Source organism: Molossus molossus, unplaced genomic scaffold (assembly GCF_014108415.1).
Source record: "Molossus molossus isolate mMolMol1 unplaced genomic scaffold, mMolMol1.p scaffold_m16_p_10, whole genome shotgun sequence".
NCBI lineage: Eukaryota > Metazoa > Chordata > Mammalia > Chiroptera > Molossidae > Molossus > Molossus molossus.
Genome location: NW_023425345.1, coordinates 47685022 through 47697644, shown reverse-complemented (window position 1 = coordinate 47697644; position 12623 = coordinate 47685022). Strand labels below are relative to the sequence as shown.

Here is a 12623-nt window from a genome sequence, read left to right as displayed (position 1 = left end):
AATTACATTTACAATAGCAACAAAAATGATAATATAATTAAGAATCAACTTAAGAAATGTTCAAATTCTATAAAAGAAAAATTTTAGACTCTTGAATGACAAAAAAAGATTTGAATAGAAAGACTTTGTTTTTGGATTGGTCAACTCAGTAGCATTAAGATGGTAGTTCTTTTAGGGTAATTTATAAATTTAATGTGATCCCCATAAAAAAGAATTTTTCTGGAACTAGAGCTAACATTAAAGATCATATAAAAAAACAAATATAAAAGAATACCCAACAAAATCTTGTAAAAAATAAAAAGGGACTATGAGATGGGAATGGCACTAATAAATATAAAATCACAATAATTAAAATATACTGAGATACCATTTCTTAACCCCCAAGACTGGTAAAACAAAAAGCTAGACAACACATGACAAAGCTGTGGGAAACAGGTACTTTCCTATACTGCTGTGGGAATAAAATATAGTTCTCCCCGACAAAGTGAATTTCTGCATGAATCCCACTTGAGTAATTTATTCTGACTCATCTCCAAAAATTTGAAAAATAGGTCTGCATAAAGTTACTAGATTTTCAAAAGATTAGTCATATGGCATTATTTGCTATTAGAAATATTGGAAACAATCTAAGTGCCATTATATAGAAGAATGGTTAAATAAACTAGGATATATCCACACAAATAATATGCAGCTGTAAAAAATAAAAATAAGACTTTATGAATTTATTTAGAGTAATATTCAAGCTATATTAAGCATAGAAAGGCAAATTACAAAAAATAAATAAGAAAAAATAGTGTACACTATTCATTTTAAGAAGGGGGACTGAAAAAAAAGCTGCTGGAAAAATAACCAGAAACTAAAGAAACTGGTCACCAACAGAGAGCATGGGTTGGGAATGGTGTAGAAAAGAAAGGAAAGGGAAGAAGGTAACTACCAAGTATATCATCTCTTAAATTTTTATTTTAGAATCATAGTGAGTGTTTTACATGTTCATAAATTAAAGGAACAAGAATGGGGAAAAACACAAAATTGAATACCAACGAAAAAAATATTAATTTTACTGTATTTTAAATAACAATACCCAGGGGGGGAAAAAGAATCCAATCAAAAGAGAACTGCAGCCCTGGCCGGTTTGGCTCAGCGGTTAGAGCGTCGGCCTGCGGTCCTGAAAGACCCGGGTTCGGTTCCCGCTAAGGGCGCGTACCTTGGTTGCAGTTTGTCCCCGGCCCTGGTCGGTTGTGCGGGTGGCAGCCACTCGATGTGTTCCTTTCACATCGATGTTTCTCTCTCTCTCTCTGTTCCTCTCTCTCCCTCCCACTCTACCTGAACAAAAAATGGAAAAATGTCCTCGGGTGAGGAAAAAAAAAAAAAGAGAACTGCAAACAAATCTTTAACTTCTTCTTAGCAGGTTTGCTGTTTGTAGTGGTATACGTATACAATTCTCAAAGTATTCTCTATGTATTCTAGAACTGACGAAATGAGTCAATATACTGGGAACCAGGATTCTCAATGCAGGTGAAGGGAGATACGTGAAATAGAAGAAGGCAAAAAGAAACTTCTGTGGACTAATAATTAGGAATATCAGTACAGCCTTATGAGTTTCAAAATAAGTGTATTTATATTTAAAATAAACTTCCTAGCTCTGTCCTCTGAAAGAAAAGATAACCCAATGAGCATATCTACTACCCAGATCTTGGTTTCTATATACCACTCCATACAATAAGGAATCAGGACTCCTTGGAGACATAGCTGATACTAGAGAGCTGGATAAGCAAAACACAAGTTGAATCTGGAAGATCGTATGTTGTCAGAAAGCAAGAAAGAGCTAAAAAATAATGGGAACATGTTAAAAAGACACAGAAACCATCTTGAAAGGGCTCTTGGTGGCCAAATTTAAGCAGCAAAATGCATAACATAATGGATTTAAATCTACTGTATAAATTAAAAGTCTAATAAATGAGTAAGAGTGAAAATACTTTTCTTATCATAGACTGCTAAATAATAAATGCAGAAGAAATAACAGAAAATAAGTAAGAATCATACATACTTCATTTTGATTCAGGCAAGAAACATCAATGGATGTTAAAACTATTGGGTGAAATGTTGATGGTGAGCAAGATATTTACACAGTCTCAAAGTATGTCCCCACAGGTTACTTATTAATTAAAAAAGAGAAAATAGAAACTTCAGTGGAGAAACCAAGAGGACACCACCTTAACCAAAGTTAACATCAGCACTAACGGGACAAAGTGACATCACAAGCCTCCTGCCAAAAATACTTAACCTAAATCTAATCCTGAAAAAACATCTGACAAACCCAAATTTTATAATACAGTCATTGGCTTATACTGTTCAAAAATGGTAGTATCATGAAAGGCTGAAGAACTAGAGATATGTAATACAAGATCATGGATTGGGAAGGTGAGTAAGACTGCTAAAAGAGAAATCTTTGGGACAACTGGTAATATTTGAATAAGCTTCCTGTATATTAGATAATATAATTATATTCATGTTAAGTTTTCTAAATTTGATAACTGTACTACTGTCACATAAGAGAATGTTTTTATTCTAAGATGATATATACTTATATTCCAAGTAAAGGGCATTAATCTACAATATCAAAGGATTAAAGAGTAATAATAGTCCGGCCAGTGTAGCTCAGTTGGTTGAGCATCCTCCCATGCACCGGAAAGCCACTGGTTCGATTCTGGGTTAGGGCACATGCCCCAGTTGTGGGCTTGACCCCCCAATAAGGGGTGTGCAGGATGCAGCCGATGGATGTTTTTCTCTCATCAATGTTTCTATCTCCCTCTCCCTTCCTCTCTCTGAAATCAATAAAAATATATTTTTTTAAAAAAGGAGTAATAACACTAATAATAATTATATATGTGCATATTTACACACCATCACATAAAAAGAGAAAAATATAAAGCAAATGTGGTAAAATAACAACTTGTTGATATTAATGAAGTATAAACAACTCACATGCAGATAGATAGACCAAAAAAAAAAAACACTTAAATTAAAAAACAAAACAAAACATGGCACCCTGGCCAGTTTGGCTCAGCAGTTGAAGGGTCAGCCAGAGGACTGAAGGGTCGAAGGTATTATTCCCAGTCAAGGACACATATTTGGGTTGCAGGATTAATCCCCAGCCCCAGTTGGGGGGGGGGGGGGTGCAGGAGACAACCAATCAATACCTCTCTCACACTGATGTATTGATGTTTCTCTTTCTCTCTCCCTCCCCCCCATCAATGGAAAAATATCCTCAGGTGAGGATTAACAAAGAGGAAAGAAAAAAAACACAGCAAGGAAAAAAGGCTCACCATTTCTCTCACAAACAGACTTTTTACTACTTGAATGAATTAATACATTGCAATATGGGACTACCTGGAAAAACTACTCAGAAATTCAGAAGTTTGCCTTTATAATGGTGCAAACGAAAAAGATTATATCAAAGCACTTAAGCACTCTTGACCTATTACTTGTGAGTGCACTTGGAGGTACAGCCTGCTAAGGTACTAACTACTGTTTATGAAGCACTAAGTGGTCTGATCTGAACTCAAGTACACTGAAAATTCACTTAATCTATAAACCATTATGGAAAGTGTGATCAACCTGGGCATTATTACTGACAAATTTAAATTCAGCCCCATCTCTAAAGAATTACAGGTTATGTATTTTCTGAATGGGCCCTAACTTGGTCTCTTGTTTGTCCTATTTTAAAAGAATGTTCCTACTGACGACATGTATGTTTAAGTTAATATTTTACTTATTTAAAATTAACCAATGGACAAAATAAAATTTCATCCAAAACCATGAAAGATGTGTATGTCATGATCACATAATAAATAACATCTTCGTGCACAAAGCAACTGACCATTAAACACTAAAAATAAGAATTTACCAAATAGCACAAACTCAGAAAGACAAGAATTATATACTTTCCATATTTCACAATAAGATGTATATTCAAACAATGGATTCTTATATAACTTTATTTAAATACTGCTTCATAAAAAAGCAACATTTTACTTGCCCCATTATATGGTAATAAAAAAAAATCATTTACTGCCCTGGCCGGTTTGGCTCAGCGGTTAGAGCGTCCGCCTGCGGTCCGGAGAGACCCGGGTTCGGTTCCCGCTAAGGGCATGTACCTCGGTTGCAGTTTGTCCCCGGCCCTGGTTGGTCGTGCGGGTGGCAGCCACTCGATGTGTCCCTTTCACATCGATGTTTCCCTCTCTCTCTCTTCCTCTCTCTCCCTCCTACTCTATCTGTACAAAAAATGGAAAAATGTCCTCGGATGAGGATTAAAAAAAAAAAAAAAAATCATTTACTAGAAACAAAAGGTAAACATACCTAGAACGTGAAATACTACCTGAAGATATTTAACAACTATGGATAATGGAGGATTGTGTATAAGACAATGCTTTGTAAAATGTAAAACAAGTCTATCACCAGGGAAGAGAATGCAAAGGTGAAGGGGAGAAAGTGTGGACTAAAAAGATGTAGAATATACTTTCCTAAGTGGCAGTTATGCTGACACTTAAGATTGAGAATCGAATATAACCTACAACCTTTTTTAAAAAATAAGTAACTCATATGCTTCAGAAGAAAAGTTTGAGTAGTGTAAAGAAATTATTTTCTAAGTATTATTTTTCTAAGATTGAATAATGGTAATTACTTCTGAGATTTGAAAAATAAAATCTCACACATGAATATGGTTTAAAAAATGAAGACGAAATTCATTAAACAGGCTATTGTTAGTATAGTTATTTTTATAGGCATTTATACAATGTAAGTTAACTCCCCTAAGCAGTACTAAGATCAACAAAATCCTCAAGAGAACAAAAGCATTCAGTAAATTCAATAAAACAAATGGTATTCCACTTGTGGAAAATATTATAAATATATATATAAAAATATATTATAAATTTATATATGTAATATTTATAATATATATATCCCTAGATATTAAGGAAAACTTATTTTTAATTAATTTTTTTAAATCCAAACAATACAAATACAGTTAGGTTAAGTTCGAATTAGTAGTTTCATTTACCCTTTTAAGTAGAGCCCTTGTTATGTCTCTCGAGCCCAGAGACAAAGTATAGGGTGTGTCTAGGCTCTGCTTAGGGATGACAGGTGCAGCTTGAGCAGGTGCCCTTGGACCAGACGTCACCTAGAAGTTTTGTTCTGGATGTAGCCCTGGCCAACATGTTGATGCCAAGTTAAACCAGTTATCTCAGCAACTATATTGGTTTCAATACAACACTTAGATCAGCTGTTCCCAAACTTCAGCATACTTAAGAATCACCTGGGGCACACTTTTTAAAATACAGTTTTAGACTATTAATATCTAATACTGATCAATCTTTGCACCACTAAAGCAGGACAACTAAACATTATGCACCTCCTGATCTAAAGAACACAGCACTACCCATTAGGTAGGCCTAAAATACTGAATGTGAATGTTACCAATTTTTAGATCTATCAGTTTTCAGGAAATAAATACAGGAAATAGAGGAACGGGTTAATTGACACTAAAAGGAAGGGATTAACCAAATCCAGAATTTGGGACATTCTAAAAGACAAATGACCCCATTACTTCAATAAATCAATGGCATAACTGGAAAAAGAAAAGGAATTATTAAGAACTAATGAGATAAAACAGCCAAAACAACAGATTCAGCCCCACTACAAAATTCTCTTACAGTAAGATGAGGTGGACCCTGCAAACACTGACTTAGATATTAATAGAGCTATGGACCCATCATTTTTAGCCAACAATTCAGAATGTGGAAGCTATTTCTAGATATCAGTAAGAGATTTCAGTTCCAGTAATAGGTTATTGCGATGTACTCCATCAACAGGGTATGTATTTTGTTGAGAGGCATTCATTTCCAATTTACAACATAATGAATATGCAAAAAGTATCCAAGCACAAGTGAAATTTCTTTGTTTTGAAACAGAAAAATATATGTCAGACTCTATTTTAATAACATAATCCTTGGAAAGCGTAATGAAATTCATAGATAATCTGAATGGTACTGAGAGTGACAATTTACTCTAAACCATCTCTTTATTCCAGGTCCCACAAAAGTTTTATTTAGTAAGTAGATGAATTAATAAATTTTATGATAGGTAACCAATACCAGTATCAATCAGCACTTACGCATTTTGTGTAGTTCCTTTTTTTAAACATTTTTTTTCTTTATTGTTTTTTTTTTTTTTTTTTTTTTTTTAGAGAGAGAGAGAGAGGAAGGGAGAGGGAGAGAGAGATAGAGACATCAATGAGACAGAACACTGATTTGATGGCCTCCGGCCCGCCCCCCACTGAGAATTTGGCCCACAACCCGGGCACGTGCCCTGACCAGGAATCAAACCGTGCCCTGACCAGGAATCAAACCGGCGACCTCCTGGTGTATGGGTTGATGCTCAACTACTGAGCTACACCACCTGGGCTTTTTGTATACTTCTGAATAGAGCGAATCAATCTATTTCCTTGGCTTTACCATGGATAACTGAACTAATGATGTTATTTATATTTATTTTAAATTCAAAAGCCAATACTTTGCTTTTCATAAAATGCTTATAATATCAAGTCATAAAATATTTGAAGATAATCTTTAATATTAACATTTCCATTTTTAACTACAATAAGTTTGGTCCTTGAATCAATATCTACTTCTAAACAGTTTCCCTAATATCAAAATTCATGATATGAGATCTCAGTTTTTAAAGTTGTGGAACTGAAGTAAATACAAACTTTTAGTAGGATTATCACTGCCATCATATTTCAACAAAAGTAATTACTATTCAAAAATACAATGCTCTAAAACAATGTGATTAAATGATTCTGCTACAATTCTTTAGAGAAGCTTGTTTCGACAAGTTTAAAAAACAAATATTTAAATATAAATATCCTGTTAAAGAAAGAACCCTCTAGTTAGAATGATAGACAACAGGGGAAATAAAGAGCAGTTACTCGCCTTTTGGAGGCTGCTGTTTCAAATAAGAATCTTAAGTTAAAAGAAGACTAACCAATCAAATAAAATTAACTGTAAATTGTTTCACCATATAGAATATCATGCCAATATATAAACCACTGCTTAAGACTTAAAAATTTTTGGCCTTGGCCAGGTAGCTCTGTTGGTTAGAGCGTCATCCAGATATGCCAAATTGCAGGTTCAATCTCCAGTCAGGGCATAAAAGAGGCAACCAACAAATACATACATAAGTGGAACACCACCCAGTTGATGTGGTTCAGTTGGGTGAGCATCGTCCTGTGCACCAAGAGGTCATTGGCTTGATTCTGGGTCAGGGCACATACATGCCTAGGTTGCAGGCTTGATCCCTAGTAGGGGGCATGCAGGAGGCAGCCCATGGATGTTTCTTTCTCTCTCCCTCTAAAAATATCAATAAAAACGTATTTTAAATAAATAAATAAAATAAGTAGAACAACAAATCAATGTTTCTCAAATAATAAATTTTTAAAAATCTTTATCATGGTCACATATGTTTTTGTCACTTTACAATTTTAACAGTAGAAAAAATATTGTTATATTTCCCAAACTGTACTCCACAGAACTCGGTAGGTGTTCCTCAAACATGGGGTTTCACATCACATGTGATGTGCAGTGGGTGTTTGGGGAATACCATTTACGGTAGGGTGAGGGAGGTAATAAATAGTGTTTCTCCAAATTATCTATAGTCCCACAATGCACATTAACAAACTGAAGTCTCTAAGAAGTCCTTCAATACAATATCCAAGTTTAACATTATTGCTCAAATTCATTTGGCCTTTTCTCAAGAAAATATATTGACATTTCAGGAAAATGAGTTTTCAGTACAACACAAATTGGGAATTTCTACTGAAACTGATCCTGAATAACAAAGAATGTGGTGATGACGGTGATGGGAGATCAAAGAAGCAGAGATGGAGAATCCCCCAAACCCTGCTCCATATGTCTCTCTAAGTCCCAATTCTGACAAACACCATTTTTACCAATAAACTTTAATAGGGTCTATACTACTCTGGGAAATGCCCAATAAACAGCCTTTACCAAATAATAATAAATATTCTTAAATACTTTACCTAAAAATATATATTGAGTACTTGCTTGCCGACTAATGCACCTAAATTCCAATGAATTAAAGTGTTTGTTTTCCTTCCTTTCCAACTTCCAATATTATTCAGTTTGGGAATATTAGAGTCAAAGAGATACACTTGTCTACCAAAATTATAGTGGATTTCACAAATGACCAACTATGAAAATACTGAATCTACAACAGAGTGGAGGTGGGATTATAAGAGTACTCCTATTTAGAAATAGACATGTTTAGTTAACATCTGAGGCAAAACATATATGCAAAAAAGCATATAAATATTTTTGAGTTAAGAGTTCTTAGTTTGAATCCTAAATGAAATTTATAAAAATGTTTTTATTATTGATTTTTTTAGAGAGAGAGGAAAGGAGAGAGAGATAAAAACATCAGTGTCAGAGAGAAACATCCATCAGATGCATCCTGCACGCCCCCTACTGGGGATCAAGTCAGAAACCCAGGCTTGTGCCCTGACAGAGAATGGAACCCGAAATCCAACCAGGACCTCTCAGTCCACGCAACAATGCTCAATCCACGGAACCACACCAGACCGGCCTCAGTGAAATTTTTATCTTCAGTAAACTGTCTCAGAAAGAGATTTTATTTCTACTTTGGGGCAAATTTAAGCTGCTTAAAATATGGTAGGACACAACACTAATCTAGCTGCACTCTGGTCAGTCTTTCAACTTTTTCCCTTCTACTCTTCCTTTTAACAATGTAACAGAATATCAGGAGATATCAAAGTAGTGTTTGTTCAAAATGAAAGGACACAGTTTAAAATTAAATTTAAAATGCATATATAAATAATTTATTTAGATACAGTTTTTCTTCCAGTCTCCATATTACTTTTATTTTCCTTACTTGAATAAGGAGAGCAATCTCTATTAATCAATTCTGTTTAGCAACTGACAAACTCAAGGTATTACTTTATTTGCGTATTTATTACAGTTTTGAAGCATTCTTTCACTTAACCCCGAACAATTCATAAAAGGCTTTCTCTTAAAAGAAGTGATCTACATGGTGGATATTAACTACAGAACACATGAGTGTATCCATTCTATTTAACTGATAAATGTCAGCTCTATTGGTGTAACTTAGGGAGGGCTTTATCCACCAAAGGACACAGAATAAACTCACAATGCAACTGAAAATTCACTATGGTGGGTGGAACTCCACAATTCAGTTTCTGCCTATTCTAAAGGTAGGTATGTGTAAAAAATCATTTAATGGCCCAGCCAGTGTGTCTCAGTGGCTGAGTGTCAACCCATGCACCAAGAGGTTACCAGTTTGATTCCAGATCAGGGCACATGCACAGGCTGTGGGCCAAATCCCCAGTGGGGGACATGCAGCCAATTGATGTTCTCTCTCATCGATGTTTCTGTCTCTCTCTCCCTCTCCCTTCCTCTCTCTCTAAAATCAATAAAGAAAACTTTTTAAAATCATTTAATTTTGTAAGAAAACCAGTGACATATAGTTTTGTACAATAAAATTTTTAATGTCTAAGATACTTTACTTCCTTTCCAAAAAAATCAAGTTTTATAATGAAACATCAAGTTAACCTTGACTACAGCTGTACTACTAGAATAAATTAAACAAAATTCTTCAAGTAAGTATTTGAAATATTTACCTAAATCTTCATATCAAGGCTTCAAATTCTTAATGGAAATAAGAGTAATGCCCCCCCCCCCAATCTTACTATCAAAACAGAACAACAACAAAATTCAGAGTAAATAAGGAACACACTGGGTATAGATACACTAGGGCATAAATTTAACTGTATGTAATTTCCAATAATATTTTAATTTCTTAAAATCATTTACGACTAACAAACTGAATTCATAATAGATTGATTAAACATTACTAAACACATGTCAGGAATACAATTTTTTGTCCAATTAACGAATGCCCCTAAAGCCATTTTGATTTTTTTTGCACTTTAATTTCTCCATTTATGACGTGTAAAATTATACCTTATCCTTTTATATTTTAGAAATAATCTAATAATAAGCATCTGTAGAATATATTGAGGTATACATGTCAAGAAAGGATCTAAGTGCAAACAATATCCGTAGACATCATAAATGATTAACATTCAATTTTTAAAGAGTAGTTTACACATCATCAGTAAACACATTTAAAAAAAATTAAATGCCAATGTTGAAACAAATAATCAATTGCATTTTCAATTTTAGACTCTGGAAAATCTTTGTAGACAATCTACACTGAACAAATATATGTTTGATACAATCAAACTAACTTCTGGCAGCCCACTAAAGTCAAGTCTCTATATTTAATGACTGTGTTTGTATCAAAACAAACATAAAAATGTTAGAACATATACATGGCCAGCATACTAGTTTGCTCTTATTTATTTTAATGTCTGTAATATCATGAAGATATATGATAGAACACTAGTCTAACAGCCATCATCCAATTAATAATAATATTACAGAGCAATATTAGCAAATATTAAACATGTAAATGAGAACTACCACAATATAAGGACAGTATTACAATAGGTCAAATGTAAAAGCAGTTCATATTGAAGAAATTATTCCACCTATGATTTATAAAACACATTATGTGCTCATCTGAAACCATGGTATTCGATTTGATATATGAAAGAGGGAACTTACAAAGTCACTTGATTACTATTACTTACTATGAAGAGGCACTTTTATGGTTAAGTAACAGAATCACTGTGAAAGCTTGGCATCCTGTCTGCCAGTTAAGATTTTTCAGAGGAAGGTGTAAAACTCAGCATAATACATGTCCTCTAACTGTGCAATATTACAACACTATGAAAAAAAAATCTTTCAAGGTTGGTAGTACCCAATTTTTGACCAGCATGTTTCTTTTGTATTTCTTTATAAGTCATGCAAATCTTCACATGGTTTTATTTTCCAAAACAAATGCTCAACTTTTTTCCTAGTAGCCTAGCTACAAACCTACAAAAACAAACCTAGAGAGTGACATATGGAGGAAGAACAAGTTTAGTTAAAGACATAGATCCAAAAGCAGCTTCTAATAAGAGCATAAAGCTCAAACTGATCAGAGAACAATGTAAAAAGTTGCAAACAACCTTGAAACTATATAGTTAAAAACAGTACCTATAAACATAACCAGTGGATGATATAATCTCAAGATAGAAATCAAAACGGGAAAAACAATATTTATGTAACTTGTAAAAAATTGAGTCTAAAACCCTGTTAGGATGCATGTAAATTCTTCAGAAAAACACACATCTACCTCATGAACCATATATATCATACAGTACTTTACAGATATTAAATTTCAATCAATCAATCCAGTAAGTATCAGGCATAACTTTAAATAACTCTGAACAGTCCATAATCCAAATGGTTCAAACTGATTACCAGAAAGCCAGGACTTGTATTAACAGTATTCCTCTCAATATTATAAATGGAAATGAGCAAGTGAATATCACTATAAATATAAAAGTATCCACTTCTTACCACATCACTAAGTCAATGTTGTGGAGGTTAATTTTGTTTTACTTTGCTTTTTGTTTTAGCCCTTTATCTAAAAATGTATTCTAACACACATGCTATCACAGATACACAACAGATAACAACTAACCATATTTAATATTTTCTAGACTTCTGTGTAGCTCAGTAAGTACCCACAAAGTACTGTGAATTGTTCAGTTTCAAGCCTGAAGTCAATCTATGATAGCCAATAGGAAGTACACCTGTGCAATTACTACATTCCCATTTCAGAATGCTAAACATAACACAGACTATCCACACTGGGATATTACATTTGAAGTAATGATAAATGCCATACTCAAATTATGCAGAAGCCACATTCTTTAAAAGGCCATCCTACAATATTATTAAAAAGTAGTAAGTATGAAGAGCAGTACTTTAGTTTTAAATAACCACCACCAACTAAGGACATTCTATGGGTAAGTAAACATTAAAAATAAAATATGTGTTCATAATAAATTACAATGTAAAAATATTCCTAGGAAAAGAACTGGGAGAAAAAAAATAAAGCTGAGTTACAAAATATATAATCTAAACTTATCACATACCAACTGAATAAGAAATTTACTTTGTCAAATAAAGAGTCAAAATAAAGGGAGAATGAAAGAAAAATCCAAATCATAGTATTTCCTTTCATAGTATCTCTAATTTTCCTAAATACATAATAATCATCTTGAATGTTTTTAAGTGACTTGAAAATTTTAAAATATACATATTCTAAAAACAATCCTGGTCACCTAAGGCATCAACATGTTATGCTATGAAGAAATATTCTACTGAAAAACTACTCAGTGACACAGCTCCACACAAGAGGTTTCATTTTATAAAAACCTAAACGTCAGAACATAAAAAGACAAAGAAGTTTCCAAAACAAAGAAAAAATTTTCCCAAGGGATACAAAGTTTCATTAACTATCTTAACTCTTTTACTAAGCATCACCTTTCTGCCCCTCTTGGGATATCAAGCAATCAATAACAATGTCACAAAAGAATGTTTATCAAAATGGGG

General features: G+C 33.6%; 1 protein-coding gene across 2 annotated transcripts in view; it reads right to left on the bottom strand.

The window, feature by feature from the left end:
* The window catches only part of ARID2 (AT-rich interaction domain 2), a 179970-nt gene that overhangs the window by 165482 nt on the left and 1865 nt on the right, over window positions 1-12623 (bottom strand). The gene's annotated exons all lie outside the window — the stretch shown is intronic.